The sequence below is a fragment of the Plecotus auritus genome (genome assembly GCF_963455305.1).
Source record: "Plecotus auritus genome assembly, chromosome: 1".
In the NCBI taxonomy this organism is placed as follows: Eukaryota; Metazoa; Chordata; class Mammalia; order Chiroptera; family Vespertilionidae; genus Plecotus; species Plecotus auritus.
Genome location: NC_137770.1, coordinates 136,396,994 through 136,416,648, shown reverse-complemented (window position 1 = coordinate 136,416,648; position 19,655 = coordinate 136,396,994).

The window sequence follows — 19,655 nt, the reverse complement described above, 5'->3', positions numbered from 1 at the left end:
CTCAGTTGCATATCAGTCCCAAAGGTGAAATCAACATTCACAAAAGTGTAAACATTGACCATAGAGTGAACCTTCCAGAGGGCATAAAGGAAAGTTTTGAAAGACCAATGAGAAGTTGAGTCAAGGAGATAGGGAGGGAGCCCAGAGAATTCTGTGAGTGAGAATATTTGAGGGGATTGCTTGTATGATGAGTTAGGGTAGCAGGAGTCTGAAACAAGTTGTGTTTAGCTGGCCATGAGTTTTCCTAGAGAAATGCATAGTGAAAATCAATGGGGAGAACTCAAAACTTCAGTTTTATCTTCAGCCAGATGTATGCTACTGGGTTGTAAATACTAAAGTAGTGGTTTGAGGCCTGATTTTCAGTGCTAAGCTGGCTAGGAATCAGGACCTGGGCATGTAGAATTGTTATTGGTGGAGGTGGGGTGTCCACCGGTGGAAGTGGGGGATTCCTTTCTTCACTGGGTACTGGGGGTGAGATTCTTACAATTCTCAAATACTCACATGGGAGAATGAGTGATTTTGATTTGTGTCAAGTTATATCCCTTGGTTTCAAAAATCCCATTTTCCTTAAACCAGTCCTGGAAAAGGTGCACCTGGGGGCTCAGTAGAGCTAGAAGCAAAACCAGTATCCAATGTTTCCTTTCCATGCTGGAGTTGAGCCTCACACAGCATCAGGCTAATTTGAGTCCATCAGTGCATTGTGTGTGGGGTGTGGGCCATGTAGGTGAGTGCAGAGAGTGAGAGCCCTACAGACAAGAAGTCAGGCTTGAGCAGCAAGGGAGAAAGGGGGGAAGCTTCTTTGTTCAGGAGCTTATGTAACTCAGATTTTTCGCCCTTGTAGTGGCCATTCCTATCCTGGCCAATGGAATGCTCTCAGGTGTGACTGACAGTTAATCACCTTTCCTATGTCATTCAGACCTTTTTATTCAGGTGTCTATCTTCTTTGTCCAGTCCCTTCTGCCAGGATAGGGAAGGAACCGACCTGAAGAGTGTTGAGCTGCAGCTTCCTGGCACAAATGGCATGCCCTTATTATCTGGCCTTTCCTTTGCTCCTTTCCTGTTAATTAATTAGTAACTGGGTTAATTACAATAGTATCAGAAGCAGGGAACTATGACTCGGACTTTGTAAATTCTCATTGCTGTAGCTGTCTCTGTAGTGGGGTGTTCTCATGAGGTTGCATGGTCCTTGTTGTGTGTTGGGGATTGTATGTTCTAGGGATACAGAGTCATCTATGTAAGATGAGTCTATAAACTCAAGGGAAAGTAAAATTTCACATTCAAATAAGGGAAGAGGGGGATGGTTGGGAAAGAAAAGACCAATCATTTTGATTTGTCATCCAAATGTCAGCCACTTTCCATACATAATTTATTTTAATATTGGAACAGTTTACTGGTTTCATAATATTATTTTCATTTTGTAGCTAAGAATGAAACTTGGGGCTTTAAAAATAATAGCCCAAGGTCATATAAGTAATAGGTAAGTCTAGGATTAAAATCCTGTTTATCTAACATCAAATATTTTACTTGCTTTTGAATAAGTCTTTATTGTTCAGATTATTACAGTTGTTCCTCTTTTTCCCCCCTCATAGCTCCCCTCCACCCAGTTCCCACCCCACCCTATGCCCTTACCCCCCCCCCCACTGTCCTCATCCATAGGTGTAAGATTTTTGTCCAATCTCTTCCCACACCCCCCATGGCACCCCCTTACCCCCAAGAATTGTCAGTCCACTCCCTTTCTATGCCCCTGATTCTATTATATTCACCAGTTTATTCTGTTCATCAGATTTTTTATTCACTTGATTTTTAGATTCACTTGTTGATAGATATGTATTTGTTGTCACTTTGTTGTTCATAATTTTTATCTTTACCTTTTTCTTCTTCTTTCTCTTCTTAAAGAATACCCTTCAGCATTTCATATAATACTGGTTTGGTGGTGATGAACTCCTTTTGTTTTTTCTTGTCTGTGAAGCTCTTTATCTGACCTTCAATTCTGAATGATAGCTTTGCTGGGCAGAGTAATCTTGGTTGTAGGTTCTTGCTATTCATCACTTTGAATATTTCTTGCCATTCCCTTCTGGTCTGCATAGTTTCTGTTGAGAAATCAGCTGACAGTGTATGGGTACTCCTTTGTATGTAACTGTTTTTCTCTTGCTGCTTTTAAGATTCTCTCTTTGTCTTTTGCCCTTGGTATTTTAATTATGATGTGTCTTGGTGTGGTCCTCTTTGGATTCCTCTTGTTTGGTGTTCTCTGTGCTTCCTGTACTTGTAAGTCTATTTCTTTCACCAGGTGGGGGAAGTTTTATGTCATTTTTTCAAATAGGTTTTCAATATCTTGCTCTCTCTCTTCTTCTGGCACCCCCATAATTTGGATGTGGGTATGCTTGAAGTTGTCCCAGAGGCTCCTTACACTATCTTCATACTTTTGGATTCATTTTTCTATTTTCTTTTCTGGTTGGGTGTTTTTTGCTTCTTTGTATTTCAAATCTTTGACTTGATTCTTGGGATCCTCTAGTCTGCTGTTAGATCTCTGTATATTATTCTTTATTTCAGCCAATTTATACTTAATTTCTGATTGGTCCTTTTTCATATCCTTGAGGGTCTCACTAAATTTCTCAGAGGTTTCTAGAAGATTCTTGAATAACCTTGTAAACGTGGTTTTGAACTTTATATCTGATATTTTGCTTTTCTCCATTTCTTTCATTTGTGACTTTTTTTTTTTATCTCCTCATTTTGGCTGCTTCCCTGTGTTTGTTTCTATGTACTGGTAGCTGCTAAGTCTCCTTGAGTTGATAGAGTGGCCTTGTGTTAGGTGTCCTATAGGGCCCAGTGGCTCAGCCTCCCCAGTTCCCTGAGGTGGACATTCTTGGTGCACCCCTTTGTGGGCTGTTTGCACAGTCTTGTTGTAGTTAAGCCTTGATTGCTGTTGGTATCACTGGGAGGAATTGACTTCCAGGCCAATTGGCTGTGATGACCTGCTGTGTCTACACTGGAAGATCTGTTGTGCAGGAGACACCCTTATGGGGCAGGACTTACTTCAGTGGGGCTTTGGTGCTCACTGAGTCTGCTCCTTGAGTGTGTCTCTTATGGATGTGGAGAGTTGTATTCTGGTATGGTCTCACTCTGACCACTGGGTACACTGGCTCTTGGATCTCCAAGGAGGTGCAAGGTCAGCCACTGTCTGGGGCTGCCCAGCAGGAGCTACAGAGACATCTTCAGATTCCTCCTCTTTGTATGGGGTTTGGAAGTGCCCAGATGAGGCCCAGCTGTGAAGCAAGGCTGCTGCTGCTGCCAGGCAGTGGGCATTCTTTTGGAATCTCTGGGGCTCTCTGACCCAGCTGCAGTTTGTTTTAGGTGAAAGAACAGGCCATTCATACGAAAAGCTGCTGCTCACAGCGTGGGTGTGGTTGTAAATTGGGTGGGGAGGGGTCTCTGGGAATTACCAGGGCAGAGCAAACAGCAATGGCTACCCTGAACCATAGAAGTTCCTGATTCTCCATGTCTCGCGCTCCCGTGCAGGAACAATGATCGCTGTGAGCACCTCTAAGAGTAAGCCGCCCTCACGTTCCTGTCCCGATGCCAGACAGTCCAGTTTCTCCCTGTATGTGCCTGGGTCCCCCAGAGTCTCACCCAGAACTGGAGTTCAGAGCAAGCAGGAGCTTGAATCTCCCTCCCAGTTTAAAGAGCAGCACATCCAGGTGCCAGCACTTTCTGCACCTCTGCACCTCTTACCAGTCTCAATGAGCTTTCTTCACCTCTCTAGTTGTGGAACTTCCTCTCACCCAGCTTTCCCACAGTTCTGGGTGGTAGTTGTTCTGCCGTTTAGTTGTGGTTTTGATGTGGTTGTGAGAGGCAGCAAGTATAGGTGATTACCTATGCCATCATCTTGGTTTCTCAAATATTTTACTTTTTACATAATAGTATATAGAAAGACATTTTTAATAATAGACAGTCTATTGCCTAAATATGTTAATTTAAAAAATAGGGTATCCCAAAAATTTATATATACACTTTGAATAGTTATAAAGGCAAAGTTTATTAAAATACATTTCATTTTCAAAACTGAGCTATCACCTGTTAAAGTGTGTATACATTTTATGGGGGACACCCTGTATAAACATATGTTTATCTCTGAATCTTGTGTATTGGTCCAGACCTTTTGTCAGGACATATAGAAAACCTCTTTGACCTATGATGTTTTTTATTTCCCTAAAGTTTGTCTCAGTAATTTATGAAATCAGGAATTTTATAATTTTAGCTAGCTTTCAAGATTTTTCATTATTATAAGTAATAGGTTGATGAAGGAAGGGGGCTTTAATAGTGACATTGAAATGGAAGTTTAATTGCTTTGGTGGAATATCTTGACTTTTCTTTATTCAGGGATGGAAAACATCTGTTCTTATCTCATTTGGTATGACTTAAATTTTTTTTTCAGTCCAACTCACCCAAGGCTTTAACACAGCCTGACTAAACTAACACCAAGCCCCTTAAATTAGAAGCAATAAACTGGGAAGATGAAGAGAGTCTCAGGCTCTCTCTATGGAGCACACCTGCCCCTTTCCACACCCTTTTCTTTCCCCAGGGCTTCAGCAGAGCACACCCAAACCTCTTCTCCTGCTTTGTCTCTCAAGGCTTCTCTCTCTCTCTCTCTCTCTCTCTCTCTCTCTCTCTCTCTCTCTCTCCAACTCCCAAGCTCCAAGGGCCCTTCTTTTGCTATAATTTGCTTCCTGAGCCCATTTTGCCTATGGCTCAATTTTTCTACCTCTGTGAATTTCTAAATAAATCTTCTTTTATAATTTGAAAAAAAAGAGAGAGAAAAGAGCCTCAAATAGTATCCCAGTATATCAAAAGGACCTCCTTGCTGTGCTGCTATAATAATTTCTGCATAGCACTTTCCACATCACATTATAAGTCTGTATCATCCCCAATAGAAATCAAGTACCCAAAGCAGGAACACTGGTTTTATCCCTGTGCATTCCTATTGTTTTGATAGGTTTCTAATAAGTCTTTGAAATGAACAATCAGAGCTCAAAAGGTGAGCAGTTTGCGAGGGAAGCTAGAACAGTCTACTTTTATGAAGGCCATTTCATTTGCAGGCACTTTACTCTGATGAGAGGTGATACATTCCTAACTGGAAATGTTGAAGCATGGGCAGGAGGAGAAATTGGCGAAGAATGATGTAGATGATATTGTAAGGTTTCTTTCTCAACCTAGGGTGCTGATTCTGGAGTCTAGGCACTTGTCCCACCTCTGCCATTCTCTGTAAATGTTCATAAAACCCATGCCCTAACTGTTCAGTTCTTTGTTAACTACATAACCAGGGAACACAAGTACTCTGTAAGATCATTTATATTTTGAGAATCTTTGATTTTTATGAAACACTACATGAACAATGGATATATCTCTTGAAATAACTCCAGTCTCTTTAGAAAGAAGTGTAGGACTTCAAAACTAAACCTAAATAATTTAAATCATGATGAACAAATTGAAAAAAAATGGGACATTGGAAATCCATTTACTTCTATTTTAATGTCTGACTATTTTTTAAAAATTTTTATTTCAGTGGCATCACCTTGTTTGAAATGTTATTAAAAATATTCACACTGTACAACCACCCATGCCTGCTACATTTTAATGAAAATAAACAATGATGTTTCTTTAGAGACATTAATCCCTAAAGAAAAGTCAGTACCATCAACCAATCATTCAGTGGCGTGAGATATCTGTCTTTCTGTGATAGACAATGAACTGGAGACTAAGAAAATATAGAAGGGAGGGGAAATGAGAAATGAATGGCATATTCTTCAGTATTTTTTTTTTCCTTTTTTCTCTGTCTGCCTGAAATAGCCTTCTTCACTCTGGTTGAGCTGGGAATCTAGATTTAGAAAACCTGGCTTTGAATTCTTAATTGCCATTTAATTTTAAGAGTAATCTTGAAAGTTATTTACCTCACTGCATGTCAGATACTTTGACATAAAATGGGCATAATAATAGACCTATCTCATAGGGTTGTTGTAAGGATTCAATGAGAAAATACATGTAAAATGCTTAGAAGAGTGCTCATCACATTGTAGGTATTGAATAAAAATTAGCTATTATATTTACTATTATTGTTGTTAATTGGTGTTCTTGGCGGAAGTAAGTGTACTAGCGTCAGAGCAACCCATCTGCTACTCAGATATATTTTCAGAAATAAAATGGCTTAGAGTTATCATTCACCTTGTGCTGAATGTAAGCTTTGTTAAGTGCTGCTAATTCCATTTACACTGTGTGCCACTTCTACTCCAAACTTTTCATCCCTGCTCTTCACGTGCTTAGTTCAAACCATCATCACTCGTTCTCCGCTATTAGTCTCTTAATTGAAACTGAAAGTCCTTATTTCTCTAATTCATCTCCCACATTGACATCAAAACTATCTTTTCGTTTGCAAAACTGACACCTGCTTGAAATCTGTGTTAGCTCATAATAAGTGTTTGACAAAATGTTTTTTTTTTCTTATTTCTATTTCCTTTCTAGTGATGATATAGGCTGCTTATGGATGAGCAAGCTCTTCAACATGGGTGACATTTAGGAAGCAACTGAATTAAATGTGTCAGGATTACACAGCGGGGGTTTTCATATTGTTTTGGAGACTGAACTGGACCAACTAAGCCTCTTTCAAGTTCTGGGGATTCAGTAATTATATGGCATAGGCATTGGCTGAGTCCAAGAGAATCACCTTTCATTTAGAAAGAGTCACAGTATTTAGATATATTTCTTAGGTTTCAGTTAGATGTTTCCCTAGTCCTAAAAATCTCTATTAATTTTTCTATTAGTATATGAGATTTAAAAACAGACTTTAAAACCTATGGACATTTAGTTGTTATGTCAAATTTGTGATTTTATACTTGATGCTTTAGAAAAATGTTTATGATAATTAAAAAATAGTTTTTTTTCCCCTTCTTGCTTCATTGAATGTGCTGAAGAGAAAATAAAAAGGGAACATTGCTTATTATTGGTGTTTTTATTATTTTGATGTAAAGAAATAGCATAACTAAAGGCACATGGTACTTCAAATTTCAGGTTTTACATCATCTACATGAGATGTGAAATATCACTTGAGAAAGGTAAAATAAATGTATTGTGGCATTGGCCACATGTTGAATTATTACTATGATAATCAAATAGCTTCCTTGATGGTTGAATTATTACTATGTTGAATTATTACTGTGATAATTAAATAGCTTCCTACACTTTTATAGTTCACTAGAGCCCAGTGCACGAGATTCGTGCACTGGGGGGGGGGGGGGGTGGTCCCTCGGCCCAGCCTGTACCCTCTTGTAGTCCGGGACCCCTCAAAAGGTGCCCACCTGCTGGCTTAGGCCCGTTCCCATGAATGGGCCTAAGCCAACAGTTGGAAATCCCTCTTGCAGTCTGGGAACCCTCGCTCCTTACTGCCCACCTTCTCGCTGCTCCTTACCACTCGACTCACTGCTCCTTAGCGCTGCCATGGAGGCAGGAGAGGCTCCCACCACTGCCACTGTGCTCACCAGCCCTGAGCCCTATCTTTCTGTGTAGTTGTCTGTGGGCCAACTGCTCTCTTCCTTCTCATGTAGGGTGAGCAGTATGTGAGGGCAGAGCATGCTGTCGTGGGACACAGAGGGCTGCCTGGAGCTGAGGGAAGTGGCCGGGCCCACAGGGTGAGAGGCGGACACAGAGGACGCTATCTCACCCAACTGTGTGGCAGGCTGGCCGGCCTTCATCTGCCTGACCCCACCCAGGGAGGGACTGAGCAGGGTGTCCGCCACTCCATTCTCTATCCTTCTATCTGTGACACCTGTCACCCTTGCTAGGCCTCCCCCAAAGTGAGTTCAGCTCAATCCCTGAATGTAAAAGGACATGGGAGGGGGGCTTCCACTTCAGTGCCCCCTGATTCCCAGCGACAGGACCTGGTCTCAGGACGGTGGCCACAGCTGCAGAACGTAGATCTGTTTCAAGAAAAGTTGGGAATACAGAACTTTCGTATGAGCCCCTATTCCAAAAGGTGGCAGTTTATTCACATTGTGGCAAAGACACATTCAAGAGTAATTTAAGTGGGTAAAGTCAGGGCCAAACCGGGCCATTTCCTCATCCAATCTCTCTGAGGCGCATGGACAGAACCAAGTCTCAGCTCTTCGCAGGACACTTCGGTTTTTTTTTAAGCCTAAAGGACAGTAGTCTGTCTCCATTCCTGTTCTTTGGGATGTTTTCATCGTCGGGTAAAAGGATACGTACTCTGGGGCAATCCTCTCGAGATACAATATTCCATTTGCACCCATGTGAGGACGACAGCGCCCCTCAGAGGGAGGGAGCCAGCAGATGGGGAGCAGGGAATTCTGAAAACCAAAGCAAAGGTTCAGAACACAGAAGTCCTTGGTGTTCTGCTGAGAAACTTGGACTCCTTCCTCTGCAGTCACACACCAGGCAGTCACTGAGAAATATCTTGGCATTGGTCAACTTAAGGAATTTTCCCTTCTCTCCGTTCTCCTGAGCCAGACTCTGGATGTTGACTGCGGCATTCTCTTGGTCATTGTGTGTTCCCCCGCCCAAAATGTTACAAAGTTTATGTGAATATAACATACAAAGATGCAGCCTCCTTTGTAGGAACAGGGAAGGAAGGGGGTGGTTACGTAAGGCACATGGAGCTGCAGCAAGCATCAGCTGTGGGGAAGGCCGAGGCGGAGAGGAGGTTGGCACTGGGGCCGAGGCCCTAGAGCCGTTGCTGGGGAAGTAGGGATCCCCTCTGAGTGCCACATTTGAAAGCTGAACTAATTGGTCAAGCTGAGGCAGAGGTGGGTGGCCATATCAACATCTTTGGTGCCGTTTACCCTTTCCCAACCCAGCTCTGTTGTAAAACCCCAGAGCCCTGGATTCCAAAGGTCCCATCCAGCGCAGAGGCCCTGGAAGGGGGTGAGAGGAAGTGAGTAGGCGAGTTTGAAAGCCGACAGGCCTGGGTGCTGAGGGATGGCGGAGACAGTGGTGAGAGGCAGCAGGGGAAGGGCTCTCATTCATACCCTTCTGTGGGGGCCACAGGTGAAGGAGGCCAGGGGAGTAGGGTAGGGATGGGGCACCATGGCCCCAGCCTCTTAGACATCCAGGTCTGTCCTCTGCAGTGTACATGGAGGAAAGGGCTGCCTCTGAGGAGGGGCCGGGCCAGGCCAGGTGACCACCTTTTTATTTTTTATTTATTTTTTTTTAAATAAATCTTTATTCAGATTATTACAATTGTTTCTCCTTTTTCCCCCCATAGCTCCCCTCCACCCGGTTTCCACCCCACCTTCTGTCCTTACCTCCCGCCCACTGTCCTCATCCATAGGTGTATGATTTTTGTCCAGTCTCTTCATGAACCCCCCACACCCCTTTCCCCCTGAGAATTATCAGTCCACTCCCTTTCTATGCCCCTGATTCTATTATATTCACCAGATTATTCTGTTCCTCAGGTTTTTAATTCACTTGATTTTTAGGTTCACTTGTTGATAGATATGTATTTGTTGTTCATAATTTTTATCTTTACTTTTTTCTTCTTCCTCTTCTTTAAGAATACCTTTCAGCATTTCATATAATACTGGTTTGGTGGTGATGAACTCCTTTAGCTTTTTCTTATCTGTGAAGCTCTTTATCTGCCCTTCAATTCTGAATGATAGCTTTGCTGGGTAGAGTAATCTTGGTTGTAGGTTCTTGCTATTCATCACTTTGAAAATTTCTTGCCACTCCCATCTGGCCTGCATAGTTTCTGTTGAGAAATCAGCTGACAGTCGTATGGGTGCTCCCTTATAGGTAACTAACTGTTTTTCTCTTGCTGCTTTTAATATTCTCTCTTTGTCTTTTGCTCTTGGCATTTTAATTATGATGTGTCTTGGTGTGGTCCTCTTTGGATTCCTTTTGTTTGGGGTTCTGTGCGCTTCCTGGACTTGTAAGTCTATTTCTTTCACCAGGTGGGGGAAGTTTTCGGTCATTATTTCTTCCAATAGGTTTTCAGTATCTTGCGCTCTCTCTTCTTCTGGCACCCCCATAATTCTGATGTTGGTACGCTTGAAGTTGTCCCAGAGTCTTCTTACATTATCTTCAACTTTTTGGATTTTTTTTTTTGCTTTTTGCTTTTTCGGTTGAGTGTTTTTTGCTTCTTTGTATTTCAATTCTTTGACTTGATTTTTGTGTTCCTCTAGTCTGTTTTTGGGTCTCTGTATAATATTTTTTATTTCAGTCAGTGTATGTTTAATTTCTAGTTGGTCCTTTTTCATATCTTTGAGGGTCTCATTATATTTATCGGCCTTTTCTAGGATATTCTTGAAAAGCCTTATAACCGTGGTTTTGAATTCTATATTGAGTCGTTTGTTTTCCTCCATTTCTTTCGTTTGTGATCTGATTCTTTGACGCCGCATTTTCACTGCTTCCCTAAGTTGGTAAGGTAGATTTGTGTGTTAGGTTTCCAATATGGCCCAGTGGGTCTGCCTCCCCAGTTAACCTGAGGTGGACACTCTTGGTGCACCCCTTTGTGGACTGTGTGTATAGCCTTGTTGTAGTTAAGCCTTGATTGTTGTTGGTATCACTAGGAAGAATTGACCTCCAGGCCAGTTGGCTGTAAGGATCAGCTGTGTCTATGCTGGGAGAAGTTCGGTGCTGGAGACAGCCTTATAGGATTAGACTTGCCAAATTGCAATAGCCTCTGTGCTCAGCTTGGATGGGGTGGAGTCTCAGTCTTGGCTTCCCATCAGCCTTACCCTTGCGCGCACGTGCGCGCCTTCAGACCTCTGCCTTCCCTGGCTCCCGAGTCTCCGCCCGAGAGTCCAGATTCCCCCCACAAGAGCATGGGTCCCCAGGGGCTCGCCTGGAACTGGGGTCCAGTGCAGTCAGAACTGGGGCTCAGTGCAGTCAGGAGCCTCCGACTCCCTTCCAGTAGGGAAAGCCTGTGGCAACCTCCGCAGCCTTTGTGCGCACTGGCACGCGCGCGCCTTCAGACTTCTGCCTTCCCCAGCTCCCAAGTCTCCACCTGAGAGTCCAGACTCCCCCCTAAGAGCGTGGGTCCCCAGGGGCTCGCCCGGAACTGGGGTTCAGTGCAGTCAGAACTGGGGCTCAGTGCGGTCGGGGGCTTTCTTCCCCCTTCCGCCAGAGAAAGTCAGCCAGGCTCTCAGCCGCCCTTCCTCTCTGCGCACACAAAGACCCTTTGCCGTACCTCCAATTCTCTGTGAGCTTTTCTCTTTCCTTCTAGTTGTAGAATTTTCACTCAGCCAGCTTTCCTGTGGTCCTGGATGGTGTCCGTTCTGTCTTTTAGTTGTAGTTTTGAAATTGTTGTGCGAGGCAGCAGTTTAGGTGCTTACCTATGCCACCATCTTGGTTTTCTCCAGGTGACCATGTTGAGTTCTGGCTAAGGTGATGGTCCTCACTCTGAGATGCCTTCTAACTGGTGTTGGACCTAGGCCTGACTTCTGCTGCTGCAGGTGCCCAGGACCCAGGCCTGACTGACTGACTGCTGCAGCGCCATGGGCACTCTGGACTCTGGCCTGACTGACTGTGGCTGCGTTGTGGCCACCCGGGATCCAGGCCTGACTAACTGAGTGTGGCCATGCCACAGCCACCCGGGACCCAGGCCTGACTCCTGCTGCTCTGGGCGCCTGGGCACAGAAAGCCCCCTGCTGTACAAGCAGCCTCCTGCTGGCTGTTAATATGCAAATTGGATGTTACTGTGATGCAGTTAGGACCAATTTGCATATTACCTCTTTATTATATGGATTTGCTATGCATACTTTATTGTATGATTAAGGGATTTTTCAGTCTGGGATTGCCATCAGATCCATCACTCCACAGAGTAGGCTGAGCCACACCCTGAGGATAAGGTCCACATAAGCTGCTGTTTACTTAAAATAGAGGCTTGTCTCTCAGACCAGAAACTAAAAAGACCTGGGAGGGGAGTGATTGGGCATTAAAGTTAGAATCTTTCTTTGACCAAGGGTGTATCACTGTGATTGAGAGAATGCTGGGTCTTAGAAATATTCTCCACATGAGGAAGCCTGGGATCTGGAAGAAAAATAATATAGCATTTGTGGCTCTGAACCAGCCCTTTGAAACTAAGATCTGGATATTGTCTTTTCCCTGGATCAGGGCCAGGTTTTAAGAGCAAGCTAGCTAAAGCAGAATTCAACAAGAACTTACATTTTTTTCTAAGCTGAACTGTTTTATTTCTTTGACTTTTGCTTATTCCCCCTTTCCTTCTAAGCATCTGTTAGGGGCTGAATTATGCACCTCCAAAATTCCTATATTGAAGCCCTAACCCCCAGTACCTCAGAGTGTGACTGTATTTGGAGACGGGCCCTTTAAAAAGATGATTGAGTTAAAATAAGGCCATTAGAATGGGACCCAATTATGTAATACTAGAGGCCCAGTGCCTGAAATTTGTGCACGGGGAGGAGATCTGGCCTGTACCCTCTCCAATCTGGGACCCCTCAGATATCCCTCTCACAATCTGGGACTGCTGGCTCCTAACTGCTCGCCTGCCTGCCTGCCTGATTGCCACTAACTGCTTCTGCTTGCCAGCCTGATCACCCCCTAACCACTCCCCTGCCAGCCTGATTGATGCCTAACTGCTCCCCTGCCAGCCTGATTACCCATAATTTCCCTCCCCTGCTGGTCTGATTACCCACAGCTGCCCTCCCCTGACAGCCTGATCACCCACAACTACCCTCCCCTGCTGGGACCAGCCTACTCCACATTGCACAGAGCCACGGGACCCCCAGGCCTCACCGCGCAGAGTGGCCGCTGGGTTCCGCCTCCGCTGTGTGCGCGGCCAAGTTGTGGCATCCATCTTGTGATGACATCACGCGAGGGTGTGATGCCACCTAGGCTTTTATTATATAGAATGATTGCTATCCTTAGAAGAAGAGGAAATTGGGACACACAAAGGGACACCAGGGACCCAGGGATGTGTGTGCACAGAGGTAAAGACCAGGTGAGGAAAGAGTGAAGTTGTCCACCTACACGTCAAGGAGAGAGACCTCAGAAAAAACTCAACCTGTTCACACCTTTATTTTGCACTTCTAACCTCTATACCTGTGAGATATCAATTTCTACTGTTTACCCTGCCAGTCTGTGGTACTTAGTTATGATAGCTGTAGAAAGTTCTAGCATCTAATAGCATCTCTTTGAAGCATCATTGGGTCCATCATTGAAGGGAATCCACAGAAGGGATCTTTCACTACCTCTCAGCAAAGACTTCAGTGTGCGACAACCCAGGGCACAATAATCAATGGGAAAGGATAATACTAAGGGCAAGGAGAATGTGTGACCTCCGTGTTTTGTTGCTTTTGTTAACCAGGCATGGAGGTTCATTTTATTTTTTAATAAAACAGGCAGTTCCTCTCTATTGATTATAAACTGAGCTGTGAAAGAAAGAAAAGGTGGAGAACTAAAGTGAATTGTATTGACCAAATCATTCCCCCTTAATGTGGTTTGAAATATAGTTGTTTAAAATCTATCTGTGATGTTAATAAAAAGGAAAACTGCTTTTGGATTTTGGGAAAATGGATTCTTTTCAACTACTAGAGGCCCTGTGCATGAAATTAGTGGGCCCTAGGCCTGGCGGCGATCAGGGCCAATCGGGGCCTTCCTGCTACTGGCCAGGGCCTTCCTTCTGGCTGCCGGCTGCCAGCTGGGGCCTTCCTTCATTCTTCACCACCCCCTGGTGGTCAGCACATGTCAAAGTGAGTGATCGAACTCTCTGTCTCCTGGTCGAACTCACGAGGGAACAATTTGTATATTAGGCTTGTATATATATACATATATTATAATTCTGAGAAGTCAGCTCTCCCTTTAGCAGGTATTTTTAGAAACCAGGAGAAGAAACAAAGTAATGATTCTGTCAACTGTGGAGAATCATAGGTGATCATATAATTTAGAATCCTATACCCACTGGCCAAAACTATAAGATAAATTAATTATACTGAGTTTTAATAGCCTCAAAATTGGGGGAGAGTTTTTTATAAAAACCCACATTTTTATTTTCTACTCAGAAAATTATTACATGAGACAACTCTACACCAGTTGCAGTTAATAAAAGATAGCTTTATAATCTTTATTTTATTGTATTTTCTATACTTATGGCTTCTCTGTATCCTATCTAATAAAAGAGTAATATGCAAATTGATCATCACTCCAACACATAAGATAGCTGCCCCTATGTGGTCAAAGATGGCTGCCTCCATGTGGACACAAGATGGCCGCCACAAGATGGCTAGCAGGGGAGGGACCAGGACTACAAGGGAGGGCAGTTGTGGGCGATCAAGCCTGCAGGGGAGGGCAGTTGGGGGGGACCAGGCCTGCAGGGGAGGGCAGTTAGGGGTGACCAGGCCTGCAGGGGAGGGCAGTTAGGGGTGACCAGGCCTGCAGGGGAGGGCAGTTAGGGGTGACCAGGCCTGCAGGGGAGGGCAGTTAGGGGAAAACAGGCTGGCAGGGGAGCAGTTAGGCATCAATCAGGCTGGCAGGGGAGTGGTTAGGGGGTGATCAGGCTGGCAGGCAGAAGCGGTTAGGGGCAATCAGGAAGGCAGGCAGGTGAGCACTTGGGAGCCAGCAGTACTGGATGGTGAGAGGGATGTCCGACTGCCTGTTTAGGCCCGATCCTACTGGAATCGGGCCTAAACGGGCAGTTGGATGTCCCTCGTGGGGTCCCAGATTGGAGAGGGTGCAGGCTGGGCTGAGGGACACCCCTCCCCCCGTGCACGAATTTTGTGCACCAGGCCTCTAGTTCTAATATAATTCCCATTGACCCTCTGAATTATTAGATCTTTGAATTATTATTATAGACTGAGTTATTAAACAATAAAATGTTTAAAATGTTTCTGACTTTATACAAACCTTGATTTTCAAATTTTGCAATAGTTTGTGGGTTTTGTTTGTTTGTTTTTTTGCTTGTACCAATCAAAGAACAGAAATATATGATGAAGAAGAATCACATATCTTTTGTGATGTGTTACCTTTTCCTTATTTCAAATCAGGGAAAATAAATTCTTAGAGGAAAATATTTCTTTTATGCCTTAAGGAAAAAAAATCTGTTATTGGCTTAGTTTAGCTAAACATCAATGGTTAATGTTGGCATTTCTACCCTAACTGCCTTTCCCATTGTGTTAATTTTCCATTGCTTCTGTAACAAAGTATTAGTGGCTTAAAACAACACAAATTTCTTCTCTTAGAGGTCTGGAGGGCAGAGGTCTGACATTGCTATTACTGGGTGAAAGTGAGGTGTCTACCAGTCTGCATTCCTTCTAGAGGCTCCGGGGGAGAATGTGTTTCCTTGCCTTCTCCAGCTTCCAGAGGTTACCTGAATTCCTTGGCTTGTGTGCATCCTTCCTGCATCTTTAAAGCCAACAGCATAGCATTTTCGAATCTCTCTCTTTCTCTCTGACCTCTGCTTCTGTCATCACATTTCAGTCTCTGACGGACTGTCTTGGATTCCTCTGTTATAAGGACCATTGTTATTAAACTGGGCCCAATGGATAATGTAGGGTAACCTTTTATCTCAGGGTCCTTTACTTGGTCACATATGCAAAGTCCCTTTACCATTTAAGGTAACATAATTACAGGTTCTCAATACTAGGACATGGACATCTTTGGATGTCCCATGCAATCTGAAACCCTTCTGAATGTTGAATGGACCTTTCATGGTCCATAAAGACTAGGTTAACTAAGTGTCTTTGGAATTTTAAAGGTCAGGGTTATGGAGTATGTGTATACAGTTGTAGTCAGACCTAATTTAGTCAGGTGTCTCTAATTTAGTGGAGAACTGCTATTGTGACTACTGAGCCTGATGTGTGAGAGTTGTCAGAGGAAATACAGATCCACAACCCCATCATTATCTGGAACTCTTAAGTCCAGCTGTGTTTCAGAGTTTTTGAAATGTAATGTGGTTTATAACTGTATATTACATAATGTTCTCAGTGAGGTCTCTAGATTAATTACTATTTCTGCAGTGAAATATGAATATTCATATTAAGTGAGATAAAGACCATAAATAGCCTTATGTCAGGTTTTCTTCACCCCTTGAGTTGCAGAAAATGTTCAGCTTCTAGAGCCTTTTTGATTTTTGAATTGTTCACAGTATTATTGTGTAGGGAAGACCAAGAGCCAGAAAACCCACATGCAGGTACAAAAGCATTTAACATCATTGGCTTAAATGAGGAGTCAATTAAAAATTGTGCATGAAAATGAACAAGGAAAAAGGCAGTGTCAAATATAATAAAAGTTGAGTAGGTATTCTATGATAAAATAAATTTCTTTTTCCTCTAGAACAAAAAAGCAACATAACACACACACACACACACACACACACACACACAAAACACACAAAAGAAACAATTATTCTTATATAGACAGAGGAAACAAACAAAGATGATTAAACTATTAAAACTTTTCTTTGGAGCAGATCTCTTAGTTATGCCAACATGTCTCTGTTAGGCACTCTGTCCTGGGATGAAGAGACTGTTCTAGACTGTGGAAACCAGCTCTTCCATGTATTTCTGGAGCTCTGGAAGTGGGTAAGGGACACTCATCAATATGTTTTCGGGAGGCTCTGAACAAGTTCCAAAGGAGGAGAGCACAATAGTGTCTCTAATGATTTTACTGTGAGCAAAGAGAAAGGTTGGACCTCGCCCTGACTACGCCGGAGGGCTAGTCCTGACTGAGTCCAGGATTAGGATGAGGGAGAGTCTTAAAATGAGAGTAGTCCTAAGCATGTGAGGTGATGGGTGCTCACAGCCTAGTCTGATTCAGTCCTCTAAATGTTGTCATTTCACACAGGGTGACATTTCATAATTCAGAAACCAAAAGAATTTTATTCCAAGGGTCACGTTTTTGAAAGAGAGTCTTTTTTATTGACTGCCCTCACATCTGGACTGCTTTGTTGAGCAATTCCCCTCCAATGCATGTGGTGTACTAGACTGTTTCTTTCCCCCATGACATGCCTGTTTATTCCCCATCTCCTCCTGCCCCCACACACTTGCACACTCTGGTAAGTTTACAGTGCACGGGGAATCCTTGGATGTATGAAGGGGAGAAAGTTGGGGCTGATAGTTACATTGGTGCTGTAGCTTTGCACCCAGGGATGTGAATGGGGCCCTTTTTTTGTACATCAGCAGTTCAGACAAATCTCTCCTCATTTACAAATAAGCATTCACATTTGCTTGACTGTCTTGAGTGGTATTAGAGTTGCCCATACTTTGTTTTGCCTTTTAACTGCTAAATATCGATACCAGAGAATTGCCTCCTAATAAGCAATAGCAAAATGTAAAGGATCGTTGCTTACAAATGTAGTAATTTAAAACAGTCTATTGTACATGCAAGGAAACATTGTATGCATGAACAGTTCAGTGTTTCAAGTGTATTTAAAAGTAAGAATCTATGTGGTTGAAGTCAAATGTTAAGTGCCTAAATAAAGTATGCGTTACTGGCTCACCATATCTAATTGGTGTTGATTAATGTTCTGCTTCTGAATATTTTCCTCTTACAGATGTTCACAAAATATCTTCTGTTATTGCTGTCCTTGTGCTATCATCTGCAGGTGAGAAATTTTGCTCTCTCTGCAGTGCGATTGTGCAAAGTGCTTCATCTCACTCTGGTAAGACAAACGGGGCCTTTTAAGAGATGATTGCTGTAAATGCCACATTACACTATCTGCTGTTTCCATGATTTTGACATTAAGTAGGATGAATATATGTTTTAAATAAATTTTTTATTGATTTCGGAGAGGAAGGGAAAGGGAGAGAGAGATAGAAACATCAATTAGCGAGAATCATCAATCGGCTGCCTCCTGCACGCCCCCTACTGGGGATGAAGCCCGCAACCCAGGCATGTGCCCTTGACCAGAATCGAACCCGGGACCCTTCAGTCCACATGTCAATGCTCTATCCACTGAGCCAAACCAGCTAGGGCCTTATCGGGTGGGATTGAATTTAAACGCCAAAATTTAGAGGTGCAGGAAATAATTTTTTTTTCTAAAAAACACTTAACTACATCCCCCTTTCCACTAAGATAGATTTCCCACACCGGATTTTCACTCCCTGCTCACTGGATTGTAAAAGGCATCAGTAGTGCCAAGACTGTGGGAGGCATTTCTTAATCATAAGCTCCCGTATCTTCTCAGGTTGCCATCCCTCTGCTCACTTTGGCCCTGTGGTTCAATCATTATTATCTCTGTAACGTCTATGCAGATCCTTGGACACGGGATACTGTGAATGTGTCAGTGATTCCATCTGCTATGATTCATACGGCCATTCTCTCGGGTCTGGCCTTGAAGTGCCCTTGGGCTATATCAGCAGAAGTCTCCTTTTGTGAACTCACAGCCTTCTCTGTCCTCATCTCTTTTCCTTCTCCTTTCATGAGATCAGGGGTATTTTTTCTTCGAGTCAGGTAAGGTTGGAAATATCTCTCTTACGTTTGTTTTGTACAAAGGAAATATATTTCTGCATTCCCGATATATCTGTATTCTGAGTTCTTGAAACGTCTAAAGTCCCTGTTCAATGTTTGTGAAAAACAAAATCTAGAAAAACTGTCAAGTAGTTTTCATTTCTCCACACTTCTCTTGAAGTCCAGAGTGAAGAACAGAGTCAGGAAAATACTGGTGAGAAAAGAACACTGACTGATTATCACAAAAATAACTTTACACTTGCCAGCTTGATATTTATTGGCATTAATATGCATCTCACTTAGAATTCCATTGTTGTGGGAAGACTTGTAAAAGCAGATGTTTCTGCTACAGAAGAACTTACAGCCTTAGGGGTGAGATAAAATGTATACAAACAGGAAAAATTTTGACATGGAGAAATATGAGTTAAAAATTATAAATTGAACAAGGGGTGCTATTCCAGGATTTTTCTAATGGGAGGAAGGGAGTGATCAGTGTACTTTCACAGGAATTTCCTGGCGATTCTGGTTTGACGTCCTTCATTTTAGAACTACTGCATAAAAGAATAAGTTGGATTTCACCAAGTACTAGTAAGATGATTGACAGTTTATAAGAATATGGACTATTTGGAGATATCATTGTGAACCTCAAGCAAAATGATATAAAAGTAGCCTCGCTGGCGTGATGTTGCCCTATGAACCAGGAGGTCACGGTTCAGTTCCTGGTTGGGGCACATGCCCAGGTTGTGGCTCGATCCTCAGTAGGGGGCACGTAGTGGGTGGCCATTGATGAGAAAACTGAGATACACAGTAAGTTATTGTGTAAAAGCAGTGGAGATAGAATTTGAACCTAGATAGCATAGCTCCATAACATATGCTTTTTATATTATTTATTTCTCAAGTTATTCCAGGGTAAATAAAAGAAACCCAGAACAGATTGGATCTAAGTGATGCAGCAGTCAAGGCTGGCTCCCTGGTTTTAATCCTGTATGACTGAAAGAACTGCTCAATGACACAAAAAGCACCCCATCTTCATGGCAGCTTTATTCCTGGTCGCCATGACATGGAGACCAAGTGTCCTGCCGTAGAGGACTGGATAAAGAAGGTGTGGTACATATACACCATGGGATTCTACTCAGCCATAAGAAAAGGTGAAATACTGCCATTTGTGACAACAAGGATGGACCTTGAGAATGTTATGCTAAGTGAAATTAGTTAGAAAAAGCTAAGAATCATATGATTTCACTCATATGTAG